This window comes from Triticum urartu, chromosome 3A (genome assembly GCF_056163025.1).
Source record: "Triticum urartu cultivar PI428250 chromosome 3A, HENAU_Tu73, whole genome shotgun sequence".
Taxonomy (NCBI): Eukaryota; Viridiplantae; Streptophyta; class Magnoliopsida; order Poales; family Poaceae; genus Triticum; species Triticum urartu.
In genome coordinates, this window is record NC_141875.1 from 268,688,889 (window position 1) to 268,706,207 (window position 17,319).

The following is a 17,319-nucleotide window of genomic DNA, read 5'->3' on the forward strand; positions in this document are numbered from 1 at the left end:
GGGTCCTGCACCCAGCCTCCATCGTCATCTGCTCCGGCATCTTCATCTTCATGATCATGCCCTTCGTCTTGATCTTCCTGATCATCATGTACGACATCTTCTACATGATGACTGTTTACAGCATCACCGTCGTGATCATGTCCTGGAGATTCTTCGTCTTCTCGCCCGCCCTCGTAGCGGTGGTACTTGTCTTGTTGCCCTTCCTCATTTCTTGCCCGGCCCCCATGGACGACTTCATAGTCATCTTCATCACCTTGCCACCAATAGCCATCCATGAAACCACGCAAGAGCACGTCGTCCCGCACCTGCCCGGAATTCGGGTCCGCAATAAGGCTCTTCAGTTTGCATCTTCGACACGGACATCTTATCTCCGTCTCGTTCTTTTGAAGCATCTCAGCCATCCCGGAGCTCAAAAACATATTCACGATGCCTTCAGTCATCGTGCGGACCATGGTCGCCTGCGGGGTAGAGCAAAACGATATTTTAGAACCAAGAAAATTTTTGGCATGACCTTCCCTAAAAATAGGACCAAAAAGAATGCATAGTGCCAAAATTCTCGCCGAAACAGAAATGAATCAAAACATTCCGGCAAAATATTGGCAACTATCGCATTTCAAATACCGGTACCTTCAAACACAAACATATATGCAACACCACAAACACATGCAACACCACAAACATACATAGATCTAGCTAGGCCACAAAAAGTGCATATGCACGTTGTTGGAGCGAGCTAGGGAGAAAAGAAGTAGATCTACATCATGAAGATAGCTTTCCCCTTACTTACCTATCAAAAAAAGGTAATTTCACCACTTAATTTTGATGAATCTATGGTGGAAATGAGGTGAGGAGGAGGAGATGGCCGAAAGCTTGGAGAAGGAGGTGGAGGGAATGAAGTGGGGAAAGTGAGTGGGTAGGTGTGGGGCTGTCCAAAATATCTTGTTGGGGTCCCAGGTTACTAATGGCGCACCACCAGCAAATGCGCCATTAGTAACCCTGCTTACTAATGGCGCACCTGCAGGTGGTGCGCCATTAGTAGTTTTGCAAAAAAGTAAAAATAAATAAATATATATACTAATGGCGCACCGGGTAATAGTTCGCCATTACTAGTTTAAACTAGTAATGGCGCACTGTGAAACGATGCACCATTAGTAGTTTTGCAAAAAAAAGAATAAATTTTTTTTACAGTAATGGCGCACTGTCTGCTTGGTGCGCCATTACTACTTAGAACTAGTAATGGCGCACTTCGACCTGATGCGCCATTAGTATGTATGGAAAAATGGAAAAAATAATAATTTAATACTAGTGGCGCACCCTGTTTCTGGTAATGGCGCATCACCAACCGGTGCGCCATTAGTAAATAGTAGTGGCGCACTGCTTCCATGGTGCGCCATTAGTATCAATCCTATCTATAGACCTTTTTCCTAGTAGTGTGATTTACTTGTTCACAACTCTAGTGATGAAAACTATGATGAACTTGCTATTAATCATGCTAATCAAGATAAAACGAATCATGATGATAAGAAGGTGATTGAGCGTCTAACTAAAGAACTAAACACTCTTAAGTTAGCTCATAAAACTACCTTAGAAGACCATCGAGAGCTTTTAAAGATTCATGAGAAGCTACGCTTTGAAAAGTTCAACCTAGAGCAAGAGCATGGGTTCTTAAAAGAAATCAATGATGATCTTCATAAGAAAATTTCTTCTTGCATTGCCAAGCGTTTACTCTTGTCTACTTACATGCCAGAAGTAAAATCTAGCAACAATAGTAAGGAAGATTCTTCATCTAGTAGTAACAATAACCATGCTAAATCGAATGTTGTTGCTTCTAGTAGTTCTCTTGATTCCACTAATGATTCTCTTAGACAAGTTACACTTGAGCAAGAAAATAGCTTACTGAAGGGAATTATAGAGAAAGGTGTTTACAAGAGCCTTGTCGGAAGTAAGCAATTTGAGGAAATTGTACACAAGCAAGGAAGGCACCGGAAGAATCAAGGTGTTAGTTTTGAACGGAAGTTCAATGCCAATGGAGTTGAGTGGGAAGAAGATCAATAGCCCAAGACGAAGTTTGTTCCTCAACAAGAGAAGTATGATCCTACTTCCTTCAAGGGGACACAAACTCAAGATGATCTTCCACTACAAGACCACAAGCAAAAAGGCAAGGACAAGCTTCAAGAGGAGATTGATGCATTTGAAGAAGCTCTTAAGGCCTTGGTCAAGTGTGTTACCAAGAATACATCAAGTTATACTTCATCAAGTACGACTACAACTCCAAGGATTCCCATCAAGATGATGTGGATCCCGAAGAAGAAGAACTAGAAAGTTCTTGAGGGTGACTCCACCAACACACTTCACTCATATTTATTTTGGCAAGGACAAGTGCAATCAACTTCCACATCTTGCACTACTTCAAGGAGCCACAAACCCTCTTGATTGGTAAGTTAAGGGAAAAGGTAACCTAATGTTTTCATGGACATCATCTTGTGTGTACTTCACTCTATGTCTATGGATATCATTGCTTCTTCCTTGTGGGACTAACCCATGTAGGTATTGAAAGTGCAACTCAATACAATGGATTGCTCTAAATGATCTAGATCAACTTTGAGCATCTACATCTTCAACATCCACATGAAGTCATCATCGATAAAACCCAAGGTTAGTTCATGCCTCTTAGGGGGGATATCACATCTAGGGGGAGCTTTACTCTAGAATTGAGCTAAAGCAACTCTAATGGTGTGAACACAACAATGCTTTATGTAAAAGTGGTAACCCCACTTGTGCTTAAACGATGAGTATGACCTATGATCAAATGTTCTCATTTGACTCCTAAGTCAATATACTCATATACAGATGACCTAGTCATCGCCAATTGCTTGACAAATGCTAGAGTGGTTGTGCATACTTTGCCTCATAATTCATTTGCCATCTTATTGTGTGAGCATGTTGAGTGCATATTTTTCTCATTCGAGGACATCCATTTGTTGCTTTGATTGTTTGGTCTTTTCTTTTGCCAAATGGATGGACAAGAATGCCTAAGAACTCCCCCTAGCTATCTATGTTTTTCTCGTCTCAAACTCTATTCATGCTACATCACAAAGTTTGATCAAGTCAGATACGAACCCTCTGGGTGAGGAGCACTAATGAGGACATGACTACCTTGGATACGACCAAAAATATTGCATACATGTATATTTGTCAGGAGATTTCTAATGTAAACTATGCAATAATTTATTTATGTCATCCAGGACAAAAATACTTCACAAACTTTTGTGCCATATCTAATTGCAGGTGTATGGGACATTTGTATAATCCACATATGAAAATAAGGGAGAAAGAGATGTTTACTTGCTGTTCAAAAAAGATCTCTCACGTTACTTTTTCGCCCAGGAGACGATAGAGTCCAAGTCTCTCACGTACAAGTGGTATCAGTTTTCAGGTTGCTCGGTGATATTTTCCAGTTTTTTCTAGATTAGATTTATTTTCTTACCTATTGTCCAAGAAAAACCCACAAAAGAAGTTAGATCTATTCATCCTTTATCCAAGCTAGTCTGATCCTTTGCAATTTTCATTTCATTCCTTGCATAGTTGAATTATCGGTTGCATCATTGTGTCGAGTTGCTGGACTTAGTGTCAAGTTCGTTTAGAGTTTCGAGTTCTATTCACATTAGTCACGCCGCCGCTTCATCGTTACCCCTTCCGCTGTCCACCACCCATCCATCAATTTCCACCACATGCTACCCACCGTTCATTCACATAATCATAGTTGAGATCGTTCACATCTGCGCTTGATCCAATCCGCATCTTATCTAGTTTTTTTTGGAAAGACGGAGATAGGAAACAAATAAAGAAAAAAAGAGAAAAAAGTAAAAAATAAGTTGGAGAAAAAAAGAGAGAAAAAAAATAAAAAAGTGTGAGGAAAAAAAGAGAAGAAAAAAAACAAAATTCGGATCTATCTAGAATCAATCTCGTAGTTGAATTCGGATTGGAATCTGTTTTGTGTATTGTTCAGTAAAACATGCATAACTTCCTCATACGAAGTCTATTTTGGCTCCGCGAGTACTCAAATGAAATCTTGCGACGAGACGCAACTACATAGTTGCAGAAGCTAGTTCAATATTTGGCACCTCAAAATAGGCTTCTAAAATGTCTTTTTGCCCTTCGAAGTTCGCGAACACAACTTATTCTAGTTTTTAGGCCAGTTTTAGAATTTTTTCACTCCTCATATCAAGTCAGAATCGAGTGATTCTTGTTGCGTTTGAAAGCTTGAGTCAGTGCCATTCTTGAGAAATATTATTATAAAATTGGCACAAATTTTTCCAGAGAAAAGTTGGAGTGGAAGTAGTTGATATATCCTGTTTGGCTGTTGTTTCACATCATTATCTTTACTGCTATTGTGATCTCACTTATATCTTGCTGTCCAGAGCTACTTCATATCCTTTATTGATACTAGTTGTGCTACGCTGTGACCTCATTAGTGTTCTAGGCTCGCGTCTCTAGTCCGGTCTAGCTTAGGACCAGTACAGTACCGTTGTTGAGCGTTTATTCAACATTGCATCTCCGAATAGATTATTGATAATCTTTTGCTACCATATACTTAAGCCTTCCAAGCTCCACATATTTCTACACCGTGTATACGCGCTTTCCCCTGGCAATCACTTTACGCAATCTTCGGAATTATTCGACACCGATGGTTGCCTGTCACCACCTGCTGCATGGTAAGAACTTGTAAGATATTGATATTTGCTATATTGTGAGAGTTTTAACACCACATCCTAGTAGTTCATAGGAACATTATTCTCAGATTTTGTTTCTTGTTTTATACTAACTATGGCAGGTTTTGGAGTTGTTAGTTCTTGGGGTTCATCGATCATGGGAGATTTGCCATCACCTAAAAAAATACAACAACAGTCACAAGAGGAGCAACAACATCAAAATGCACATAATTAGGTTAATGTTTCCATGCCACCATTTACTGGTCGTTTTAGGCCTGATTTATATATTGAATGGGAGTACCAAATAAATGCTATATTTGCTTCCCATAATTTTGATGAGCATGAAAAATTTCAAGCCGCAGTTAGTACATTCAGTAGCTTTGCTTTAGTGTAGTGGAGTGAATATTATCGGTTAAACCCTAATTTTATACCTACTACTTGGGATGATTTAAAAATTGTCAGGAGACATAGATTCATTGATGTTTATTATACTCGTGGCATGGTTAAAAAATTACAACATTGAAAACAAGGTAGTGACACCATAACAAAATATTATGATGATTTACAAACTACCTTGTTGCACTCATTTTTAGAATTAAGTGAAGAATCTTTATGGATAGATTTTGGGGAGGATTAAACCATGATATTCAGGAGATACTAATTCATGAGGAGTGTTATCCTATGGACCATTTGTTTCGTCTTGCTTGCAAAGCTGAACAGGAGATAAAATGATGTGTTGCGCACAAGGAGAACAAGCGCACGGTGCACATTCCAACTGTTGATACAAATGTTTCTTCAACTACTAGGCGTACTATGACAACCACATCCGTTGTTGCGAGTACTACATCATCTCCACCATGTGACACATCACCATCGAGAGTGCCTACATCATCTGAGTTGATCATAAGAGATAATGACAAAGGTACAGATTTTGCACTTTCACATGAGAATGATGCGTGCCTAGTTAACTTGAATACATCATGTGTTGAGTTACCTATTGATTTGAGCACACCACCTATTTTAGAGACTTGTGTTATTGTCATGAATGCGTCATGTGATCAAACAACTGAAATACCAACAATTTTGAGTGCACCCATTGAATTATCTGTTGATGCAAAAGAACCAATATTTAATCATTTTGATATGACCTCTAATCTTTGTGATGATTCTGTGTCAAATGACTTATTGCATGTTTGCTTATTTAAGCATGTTATTGCATGTAAATTTGATGCAAGTAAGGTTTATTCACCAATGCTGGGATGGTTTAATGATGAACACTATCAATCCTTTGATATGAATAAGAGCTTCACTTATATGTGCAAATTGAGTTGCAATATTTTCATTCCATCTAATAGTTGTGATAATATTTTGGCTTTACGTTTTATGAACTATGAAAGTTACTCATGTATACATGTGTCATATGTGCAAAAATTAAGGGAAGTAAAAAATGGATGACATATACATATACAACATGTACACCTTGTCTCTTTTGTTAGCCACATTTCAGATTAAGCAACACCGAGGATGGCTTTGTTTTGAAGAAGGCAAGGATGATGAGGACATAACTACCTTGGATACGACCAAAAATATTGCATACATGTATATCTGTGAGATGATTTCTAATGCAAACTATGCAATAATTTACTTATGTCATCCAGGACAAAAATACTTCACAAACTTTTGTGTCATGTCTAATTGCATGTGTATGGGATATTTGTATAATCCACATATGAAGATAAGGGAGAAAGAGATGTTTATTTGTTGTTCAAAAAAGTTCTCTCACGTCACTTTTGGCCCAAGAGAAGATAGAGTCTAAGTCTCTCACGTTCTAGACTCAGATTTGGACTGCACAGACATACCTGACTCAAAACGTCAATAACTTTTCCATACGGACTCCGAATGGGTGATTCTTTTTTTGTTGGAAAAAAACTTTCATGCACTTTCCAACCCAATTGGATTTATCTTCAAATTCGTCCGGAGCGTTGAGTTATGAACGAAACAATCTGATGTTATAGCAGAATACGAGTCAAACTACAAGTCCAAAGGTGTTACGTCACCTCCACTTGGGCCCCCTGTTCAAGAATTCATCCGATTAACTAGTTAACTTGCCGATTAATCCCTACTCATAGGGTCACCGAGTAGCCTATAAACTAATAAATCGTCCGATCAATTGATTAAATGGCTGATTAACTTGCCGATTATCCTATTAATCCCCTACTCGCCAGCCAACCGAGCAGTTACCAGTTAACAATTTCCTCAACAATGGGCCCATTGGCCTTGTACAACCTAGGGTTAGTTTTAGGCTGCCTTGGGACGTCCTCCCACCTCCTTGGTCACCACGCCTTGCTCCTATATAAGTAGATCCATTTAGTAGCTTTTTCCGGGGGATTTTTTAGTTAAAAGTTAGCCATTGCAACTTCGTGTACTTCGTTTGTGTCCAACGACCAGACCAAGACCGCTTTCGGATCCCCCCCTTTATCAATACTTCATCTGTATTCACAATATTCAGATTGCATTATCATACTCTTGCTTGTTCTTCGATTGCGTGCAGGAATAGACCTCTGTGGTCGGGCTGATCGTGCTTCTAGCATCGTCAGTAACCCTGGGAGATTGGTTTAGCGATTGCTAAGGCGCAGCGTCGTGCACGTTTGTAGTCGGATCATTGAAGTTGACTCCACCAAATCGATAGTTATGATCTCATTGAAAGATCGGAACCCTTGCTTCTATCAAGCACTCGGAGTCAACCGATTCGTCGTAGACTTAAACTTCCAAAACCTCTCTATGTATTTCACTCTGACTGATTCATTCCTTTCGGTCATACCGAGTTCATTGAGCTAATCTAGGTTTCAATCTCGGTGCAACCGATTTGAACAGTTCAATCACACCGAGTTGTAGTAACCGCTTACGATTTTGCATCTCGGTGCCACCGAGTTGTTCCACTCAGTCACACCGACAGGGTCCGGATATATATACTCACGGGTCAAATTTTGGAAATTCCTTCGAAAACTTTCGCCCACGCGTATCCAGCTCTGCTGACTCAACTATCTGGATCGTCTCCTCATTGCCAGCGATCTCTCGCTGTTGGTCTCCGCCACTGTTAACAGAAATCTTCACCGTCGTTGTCGCCATAGCGAATTCACTGCCGAGTTAGGGTATGAACTCGACCCTATGTGCAATCTTAACCTCTGATTCATGCACTTAGGTCAATGCCATGATTCTTACCACGTATGAGATTACTCTATCTAGAAAAAACTTGCTTTAGATTAGTCTTGATTCGAAAATTTAGGGTTAGGTTTCCACCGAACTCATCTCGGACCGACTGACTTGTAAAATCGGTCTCACCAATTGGTCTTAGGCCATTGCACTTGTGAACTTCGGTCTGACTGAAACTTACAAATCGGTGTGACCGAGTTCGATTCTTTGTGAAACCCTAGCAATCTCGGAGTCACCGAGTTGTGTCTTGGTCTGACCGATTCCAATAGTTTAGACTCTAATATTGCTTTGGTGTCACCGAGTTTAAAAAATCGGTAGCTCCAAAATGCTTTTTGTAGAAAAATAAAACTAAGTTTTTGACTCGATTGTTTTGCAAAATCTCTGCACTTTGTGATGCTCATCCACTCTATCTCCACTATATCTATTCGTAGGGTCAGCTTTCAGTTTGCAGTGTTAGAAATGTTAGATCAAAGTCATAGCCAGGACAAGTCTGAGGAATTGGTCAACTTGAGTGAGGGCACTAGTCCATCTGGCAGCTATGATGAGGACAGCAGAAGCACTCCAAGCAACTTGCCCAAGGCAGCAACCAAAACAAGGAAGAAGAGGAACTCAGATTCTGAGGATGAGGACTATGTTGCTGTTGAGGAATAAGTTACTTCCATTAAGAAAGTTGTCAAAAAGGAATTTGGCACTGCAGCTTCAATAAAGCCAGGTTTGCACAAGAAAGCTCCTACCAAGAGAGTGCCCATGTCTAAGGCCAGTGCCTCAACCCTTGAAGCCTCCAAGTCAGCTGAAGAAGAAGCTGCTGGTGAGGGAAAGAAAAGGAAAGGAAGTGTCAAAAAGACCATGGCTAGAGTTATTGGAAAGTCATCAATGATGATCCAATCAGATTAGGAAGAGGAAGAAGAGGATGCTGCACTAGCATCCAAAGCACAGAAGCTGATGGGGGATGCCATCAAGTCTGGGGCTGCTCCATCAAAGCCCAAGACTGCCCCCAAGGTTGCTCAAGCTTCTAAGTCTTCTGCACCAAAGAGAAGCACTAGAAATATAATAGATGCTGAGAAGAACAAGGCCCTAGTGCCTGAAATGGAAGGAGAGGAAGATGAAGCCCAAGTGCTCAGAAAACTTAAGCCAAAAAGTCCTGATCATGATGACAATCACCCAGTGGCTGAAAACATGGAGCAAAGAAAGGATGAAGGTCTCAGATTGTGGAGACAATTGGACCCTTATGCTGTGAGGAGGAGAACTGTTGTAGACTATAGATTTCACACCAAGGAACAGCGGGACTTCTATGAGACAGTCCTTTTGGATAAGAAGCCCATCGTGTGTGACATGACGTGGGTTGACTGGAAATACATTTACAATAATGGATTTGGCACCTTTGTGGGTCAAAAATTAACCAAGTGGAATGATGAGCTTATCATGCAGTTTTACTCCATTGCTCATTTTTAGCCAGATGGTAAAATTGTACGGATGACTGAAGGTACAAGGTACCAGTCTACTGTTGCTGAGTGGACCAAGCTTATCAATGCCCCTAAAGAAGCTGAGTATGACATTGATGTCTATGCTAAGCCTAGGAAGGGTCACAACTCCATGGCCAACACGTACAAGGAAATACCTGACAAGCCCTTGGAGACACACAATCTAGGCTCATTGTACTATCTGTTGTCTGGATTGGCCACCATGAACACCATTTTGAGGCACAGCTTGATGCCCAAATCAAGAGATCATAGGATGATCAGAGGCCACTCCATCAACTTGCTTGAGATGTTTTATGTGCCCCAGAAATTTAAAGTGATGAGTTTGATTGTTGATACAATCAAGAGAACTGCAGCAGACCAAAATAGATCATGTGGGTATGCTCCACACATCCAGATGCTCATCAACTCCAAGATGGGCAAAGGCATGTATCTGCTGGACAAAGAGCACCTTCCCCTGAGGCTTGGTCATGAGGACAACACAGTTGTCATGGATGCTTCAGATCCTACTTCAGTAGAGGCTCGGGAGAAGAGGGAACAAGCAAAAGCAGAGAAGGCCGCCAAGATGCCAAGTGCCGAAGAGGCTTCACAAGTTTTTCTCAAGTCCAAAAAAGACCAACTTGGATATCTCATTAAGGCTACTTTGAGGATTGAGAAAGGATTGGCCACCCTGACTCAGAATCAAGAGAGTCTTGAGATAATTTTTGAGACAAAACTTCACGACTTGGATGTCAAGGTGATAGAAATTCAGACTTCTGTGGAGAAGATCCAAGAAGAGCTTGAGGAAAGCGCCAGTGACACACACTAGAGCCACAACTTCAGATCCTGCACCCACATCTTCATTTGCCCCTCCAGTTGCAACTGCACTAGCGCCTACAACCTCTTCAGATGCATTTGTTGCAGGACTCCTCTCCATGCCACCTTCAAACTCCGGAGCTCCCGGAGATCAAGCTTAGAGAGCCGCATAGCACTATGAATTTTCAAGTTTTTTGGACTTGTTGCTAAAGGGGGAGAAAGTGTATATATAATAGGCTTCGAGAGAGAGTGCTTTGCTTCCTTTTGTCTCTCTTGCTACATGTTTGATTGTTTGCTTGGTTGATACTCTACTTTATGTGTGTGTGAGATACTTGTATGGTCATGTGCTTTATCATATCATACTTTAATGTTTGTGCTTGTATGATGATATTCTATATATTTTATGTATGGTCATTCACATTTTGTCTTGGTGATGAGTGCATATTCCACATTTTATCATTTTGAGCGCTCCACCAAGATGTATGTGACATGGAAGAGTAACCCATGATCCTAATCGACTGTGCATTTGCATTCAAAAGCAAATTTTAAATAATGCACAAATTTAGGGGGAGCTCTTGCTTATCACATACTTCTCAAAGCGACAATGTATTTCATTCTTATTATCTTTTGTTGAAGCTTTGATCTATATGTTGTCATCAATTACCAAAAAGGGGGAGATTGAAAGTGCAACTAATCCCTAGGTGGTTTTGGTAATTCTTAACAACATATAGCTCATTAAACAAATGTTCTTTCAAGATAAGCATTTCAGAAAGTTCAATGATTGGCATGGCATGGACTAGAGATGTGGACCCCTAAAAATGCTAAGGACACATAATGACACAAGCTCAAGACTCTGCGTTTTCATTTTAGTGATCCAAGATCACATTGAGTCCATAGGAAAAGCCAATACTATTAAAATGGGATGAGGTGTTGCTTAATGGCTTGCTTCCTCAAAGTGCTTAGTGATATGCTCCAAAGCCCTCAACCACTTTCTCATTTCCACATATGTCCTAAACCAAAACTCAAACTCGGCCCCACCGATTTGATATATCCGGTGCCATCGAGTTCACTTGACATAGCCATATGCAGAAACCCTAAGCAATTCGGTCTCACGATAGGGGTCTCGGTCTCACCGGGATGGGATTGCAAACTCTCTGTTTCCCATCGTATCATTTCAGTCTAACCGAGATGAGCGATCGGTCCCACCAAGTTCACAATGCAAACTCTCTGTTTCCTTTTCAGAACATTTTGGTCCAACCAAAATGAGCGATCGGTCCCACCGAGTTTGTCTGACCTACTCTCTATTTGCCTATTACTGAAATCGGTCTCACCGAGTTGAAGTGATCGGTCTCACCGAGATCAAGTTATGCCCTAACCCTAACAAAATCGGTCCCACCGAGTTAATCATGTCAGTCCCACTGAAAATCCTAATTTTCAAATTTTGAACCATATCGGTCTGACCGAGTTTCAGTATTTTGTCCCACCGAGTTTGGTAAAATGTGTGTAACGGTTAGATTTTGTGTGGAGGCTATATATACCCCTCCACCCATCCTCCATTCATGGAGAGAGCCATCAGAATGTGCCCACACTTCCAGCATTCATTTTCTAAGAGAGAACCACCTACTCATGTGTCGAGACCAAGACATTTCAATCCATCCACAAGAATCTTGATCTCTAGTTTTCCCAAGTTGCTTTCCACTCAAATCATCTTTCCATCATATCCAAATCTATGAGAGAGAGTTGAGTGTTGGGAAGACTATCATTTGAAGCACAAGAGCAAGGAGTTCATCATCAACACACCATCTTTTACCTTTTGGAGAGTGGTGTATCCTATATTGGTTAGGTGTCACTTGGCAGCCTCCGTCAAGATTGTGGAGTTGAACTAAGGAGTTTGTAAGGGCAAGGAGATCGCCTACTTCGTGAAGATCTACCCAAGTGAGGCAAGTCCTTCATGGGCGATGGCCATGGTGGGATAGACAACGTTGCTTCTTCGTGCACCCTTCATGGGTGGAGCCCTCCGTGGACTCGCGCATCCATTACCCTTCATGGGTTGAAGTCTCCATCAACGTGGATGTACGATGGCACCACCTATCAGAACCATGCCAAAAATCTCTGTGTAAACATTGCGTTTTCTCCCTCCAAACTCCTCACTTTTACCTTCATATGCAATGATTTACATTTTGCTACTATACTCTTAGAATTGCATGTGTAGGTTGATTACTTTACATGTGATAAGTTGCTAAAATCTGCCAAGACGTCAAATTGGGAAAAGGCTAGATTTTTATTTTGTCAAGTAGTCTAACCACTGCCCCCCTGTAGACATACTTTCGATCCTACACATGCACATATCTCACTCGTGCTACATAGACCCATCTCACACTTTCCGCCCTTGTTCTCTCTCTATGTGACACGCACCCCCCTAAGTACCATAAACCCTCACTCCATCATAGGCGCTGCTACGTCTTGAGCTTGCGTTGGTTTTCCCGAAGAGGAAGGGGTGATGCAGCAGAGTAGCGTAAGTATTTCCCTCGGTTTTTGAGAACCAAGGTATCAATCCAGTAGGAGGCCACACTCAAGTCCCTCGTACCTACACAAAACGATAGCTACTCGCAACCAACGCGATTAGGGGTTGTCAATCCCTTCACGGTCACTTACGAGAGTGAGATCTGATAGATATAATATTTTTGGTATTTTTGATATAAAGATGCAAAGTAAAAAGTAAAAGCAAAGTAAAAAGCAAAGCAAGATTAAAGTGATGGAGATTGATATGATGAGAATAGACCCGGGGGCCATAGGTTTTACTAGTGGCTTCTCTCAAGAGCATAAGTATTCTACGGTGGGTGAACAAATTACTGTTGAGCAATTGACAGAATTGAGCATAATTATGAGAATATATAGGCATGATCATGTATATAGGCATCACGTCCGTGACAAGTAGACCGAAACGATTCTGCATCTACTACTATTACTCCACTCATCGACCGCTATCCAGCATGCATCTAGAGTATTATGTTAAAAACAGAGTAACGCCTTAAGCAAGATGACATGATGTGGAGAGATAAATTCATGCAATATGAAATAAACCCCATCTTGTTATCCTCGATGGCAACGATGCAATACGTGCCTTGCTTCCCCTTCTGTCACTGGGAAAGGACACCGCAAGATCGAACCCAAAGCTAAGCACTTCTCCCATGGCAAGAACTATCAATCTAGTTGGACAAACCAAACGGATAATTCAAAGAGACTTGCAAAGATAACCAATCACGCATAAAAGAATTCAGAGAAGATTCAAATATTATTCATAGATAGACTTGATCATAAACCCACAATTCATCGATCTCAACAAACATACCGCAAAAAGAAGATTACATCGAATAGATCTCCACAAGAGAGGGGGAGAACTTTGTATTGAGATTCAAAGAGAGAGAAGAAGCCATCTAGCTACTAACTATGGACCCGAAGGTCTGAGGTAAACTACTCACACTTCATCGGAGGGGCTAGGATGATGTAGAAGCCCTCCGTCATGACGGCCCTCTTCCGGCGGAGCTCTGGAACAGGCCCCAAGATGGGATCTCGTGGATACAGAAAGTTGCGGCGGTGTAATTAGGTTTTGGCTCTTGTTCTAATCATTTGGGGGTACGTAGGTATATATAGGAGGAAGGAGTACGTCGGTGGAGCACCGAGGGGCCCACGAGGCAGGGGGGCACGCCCTAGGCGGGGCGCCCCCCACCCTCGTGACCTTCTCTTTGATCCCTTGCAGTAGGGTCCAAGTCTCCTGGATCACGTTCGGTGAGAAAATCACGTTCCCGAAGATTTTATTCCGTTTGGACTCCGTTTGATATTCTGTTTCTCCAAAACACTGAAATAGGCAAAAAAACAGCAATTCTGGGCTGGGCCTCCGGTTAATAGGTTAGTCCCAAAAAATAATATAAAAGTAGAAAATAAAGCCCAATATAGTCCAAAACAATAGATAATATAGCATGGAGCAATCGAAAATTATAGATACGTTGGAGACGTATTAGGCATCCCCAAGCTTAATTCCTGCTCGTCCTTGAGTAGGTAAATGATAAAAAGAGAATTTTTGATGCGGAGTGCTACTTGGCATAATTTCAATGCAAATCTTCTTAATTGTGGTATGAATATTCAGATTAGAAAGATTCAAGACAAAAGTTTATATTGACATAAAAATAATAATACTTCAAGCATACTAACAAAGCAATTATGTCTTCTCAAAATAACATGGCCAAAGAAAGTTATCCCTACAAAATCATATAGTCTGGCTATGCTCCATCTTCCCCACACAAAGTATTTAAATCATGCACACCCCCGATGACAAGCCAAGCAATTGTTTCATACTCTATCTTTTTTGAAACTTTTTCAATCTTCACGCAATACATGAGCGTGAGCCATGGATATAGCACTATAGGTGGAATAGAATGGTGGTTGTGGAGAACACAAAAAGGAGAAGATAGTCTCACATCAACTAAGCATATCAACGGGCTATGGAGATGCCCATCAATTGATATCAATGTGAGTGAGTAGGGATTGCCATGCAACGGATGCACAAGAGCTATAAATGTATGAAAGCTCAACAAAAGAAACTAGTGGGTGTGCATCCAACTTGCTTGCTCACGAAGACCTAGGGCAATTTGAGGAAGCCCATCATTGGAATATACAAGCCAAGTTCTATAATGTAAAATTCCCACTAGTATATGAAAGTGACAACATGTGAGACTCTCTATATGAAGAACATGGTGCTACTTTGAAGCACAATATATGAGACTCGCTATATCATGGTGCTACTTTGAAGCACAAGTGTGGAAAAAGGATAGTAGCATTGCCCCTTTTTATTTTTTTTATTTTTTTGGGCCTTCTTCTTTTTTCCTTTGGCCTTTCTCTTTTTTGGGGGACAATGCTTTATTGAATGATGATCATCACACTTGTATTTATTTACAACTCAATGATTACAGCTCGATACTAAAACAAAGTATGACTCTATATGGATGCCTCCGGCGGTGTACCGGGATATGCAATGAATCAAGAGTGACAAGTATGAAAAATTATGAATGGTGGCTTTGCCACGAATACTATGTCAACTACATGATCATGCTAAGCAATATGACAATGATGAATGTGTCATGATGAACTAGATGGTGGAAAGTTGCATGGCAATATATCTCGGAATGGCTATGGAAATGCCATAATAGGTAGGTACGGTGGCTGTTTTGAGGAATGTATATGGTAGGTGTATGATACCGGCGAAAGTTGTGCGGTATTAGAGAGGCTAGCAAGGGTGGAAGGGTGAGAGTGCGTATGATCCATGGACTCAACATTAGTCATAAAGAACTCATATACTTATTTTAAAAATCTAGAAGTTATCAAAGAAAAGTACTATGCGCATGCTCCTAGGGGGGATAGATTGGTAGGAAAAGACCATCGCTCGACCCCGACCGCCACTCATACGGAAGACAATAAATAAATAAATCATGCTCCGACTTCATCACATAACGGTTCACCATACGTGCATGATACGGGAATCACAAACTTCAACACAAGTATTCTTTAAATTCACAACTACTCAACTAGCATGACTTTAATATTATCACCTCCATATCTCAAAACAATTATCATGCTTCAATCTTTTCTTAGTATTCAACACACTCAAAAGAAAGTTTCACAAATCTTGAATACCAAGCATATTATTATTAGGAAAATTACCATGCTATTAAGAGACTCTCAAAATAATTTAAGTGAAGCATGAGAGATCAATAGTTTCTTTAAAACAAATCCACCATTGTGCTCTAAAAGATCTATGTGAAGCACATAGAGCAAAACTACTTAGCTCAAAAGATATAAGTGAAGCACATAGAGTATTCTATCAAATTTTAATTCATGTATGCTCTATCAAAAGGTGTGTAAAGCAAGGATGATTGTGGCACACTAACAAACAAAGACACAAATAATACAAGACGCTCCAAGCAAAACACATATCATGTTGGTGAATAAAAGTATAGCTCCAAGTAACTTACCGATGGAAGTGGATGAAAGAGGGGATGCCTTCTGGGGCATCCCCAAGCTTTGACTTTTTGGTGTCCTTGGATTATCTTGGGGTTTCCATGGGCATACCCAAGCTTAGGCTCTTGCCACTCCTTGTTCCATAATCCATCACAAGAATTCACCAAAAACTTGAAAATTTCACAACACAAAACTTAAAGAAGAAAACTCGTGAGCTCCGTTAGCGAAAGAAAACAAAAGACAACTTCAAGGTACTGTAATGAACTCATTCTTTATTTATATTGGTGTTAAACCTACTGTATTCCAACTTCTCTATGGATTATAAACTATTTTACTAACCATAGATTCATCAAAATAAGCAAACAACACACGAAAAACAGAATCTGTCAAAAACAGAACAGTCTGTAGTGATCTGTAGCTAGCGCAAGATCTGGAACCCCAAAAAATTCTAAAATAAATTGCTGGACGTGAGGAATTTATCTATTAATCATCTGAAAAAATAATTAACTAAATATCACTCTTAAAATAAAATTACAGCAGTTATCGTGAGCGCTAAAGTTTCTGTTTTTTACAGCAAGTTCAATAAGACTTTCCCCAAGTCTTCCCAACGGTTCTACTTGGCACAAACACTAATTAAACTCAAAAAACACAACCAAAACAGAGGCTAGATAATTTATTTATTACTAAACAGGAGAAAAAATCAAGGAATAAAAATAAAATTGGGTTGCCTCCCAACAAGCGCTATCGTTTAACGCCCCTAGCTAGGGATAACAAGCAAGGATAGATCTAGGTATTGCCATCTTTGGTAGGCAATCCATAAGTGGCTCTCATGATAGTTTCATATGGTAATTTTCTTTTCTTTCTTGTAAAGTGTTCCATGCCATTTTTAATGGAAATTGAAATCTAATATTCCCTTCCTTCATATCAATAATCGCACCAACCGTTCTAAGGAAAGGTCTACCAAGAATAATAGGGCAAGAAGGATTGCAATCTATATCAAGAACAATGAAATCTACTGGCACATAATTCCTATTTGCAACAATAAGAACATCATTAATCCTTCCCATAGGTTTCTTAATAGTGGAATCTGCAAGATGCAAGTTTAG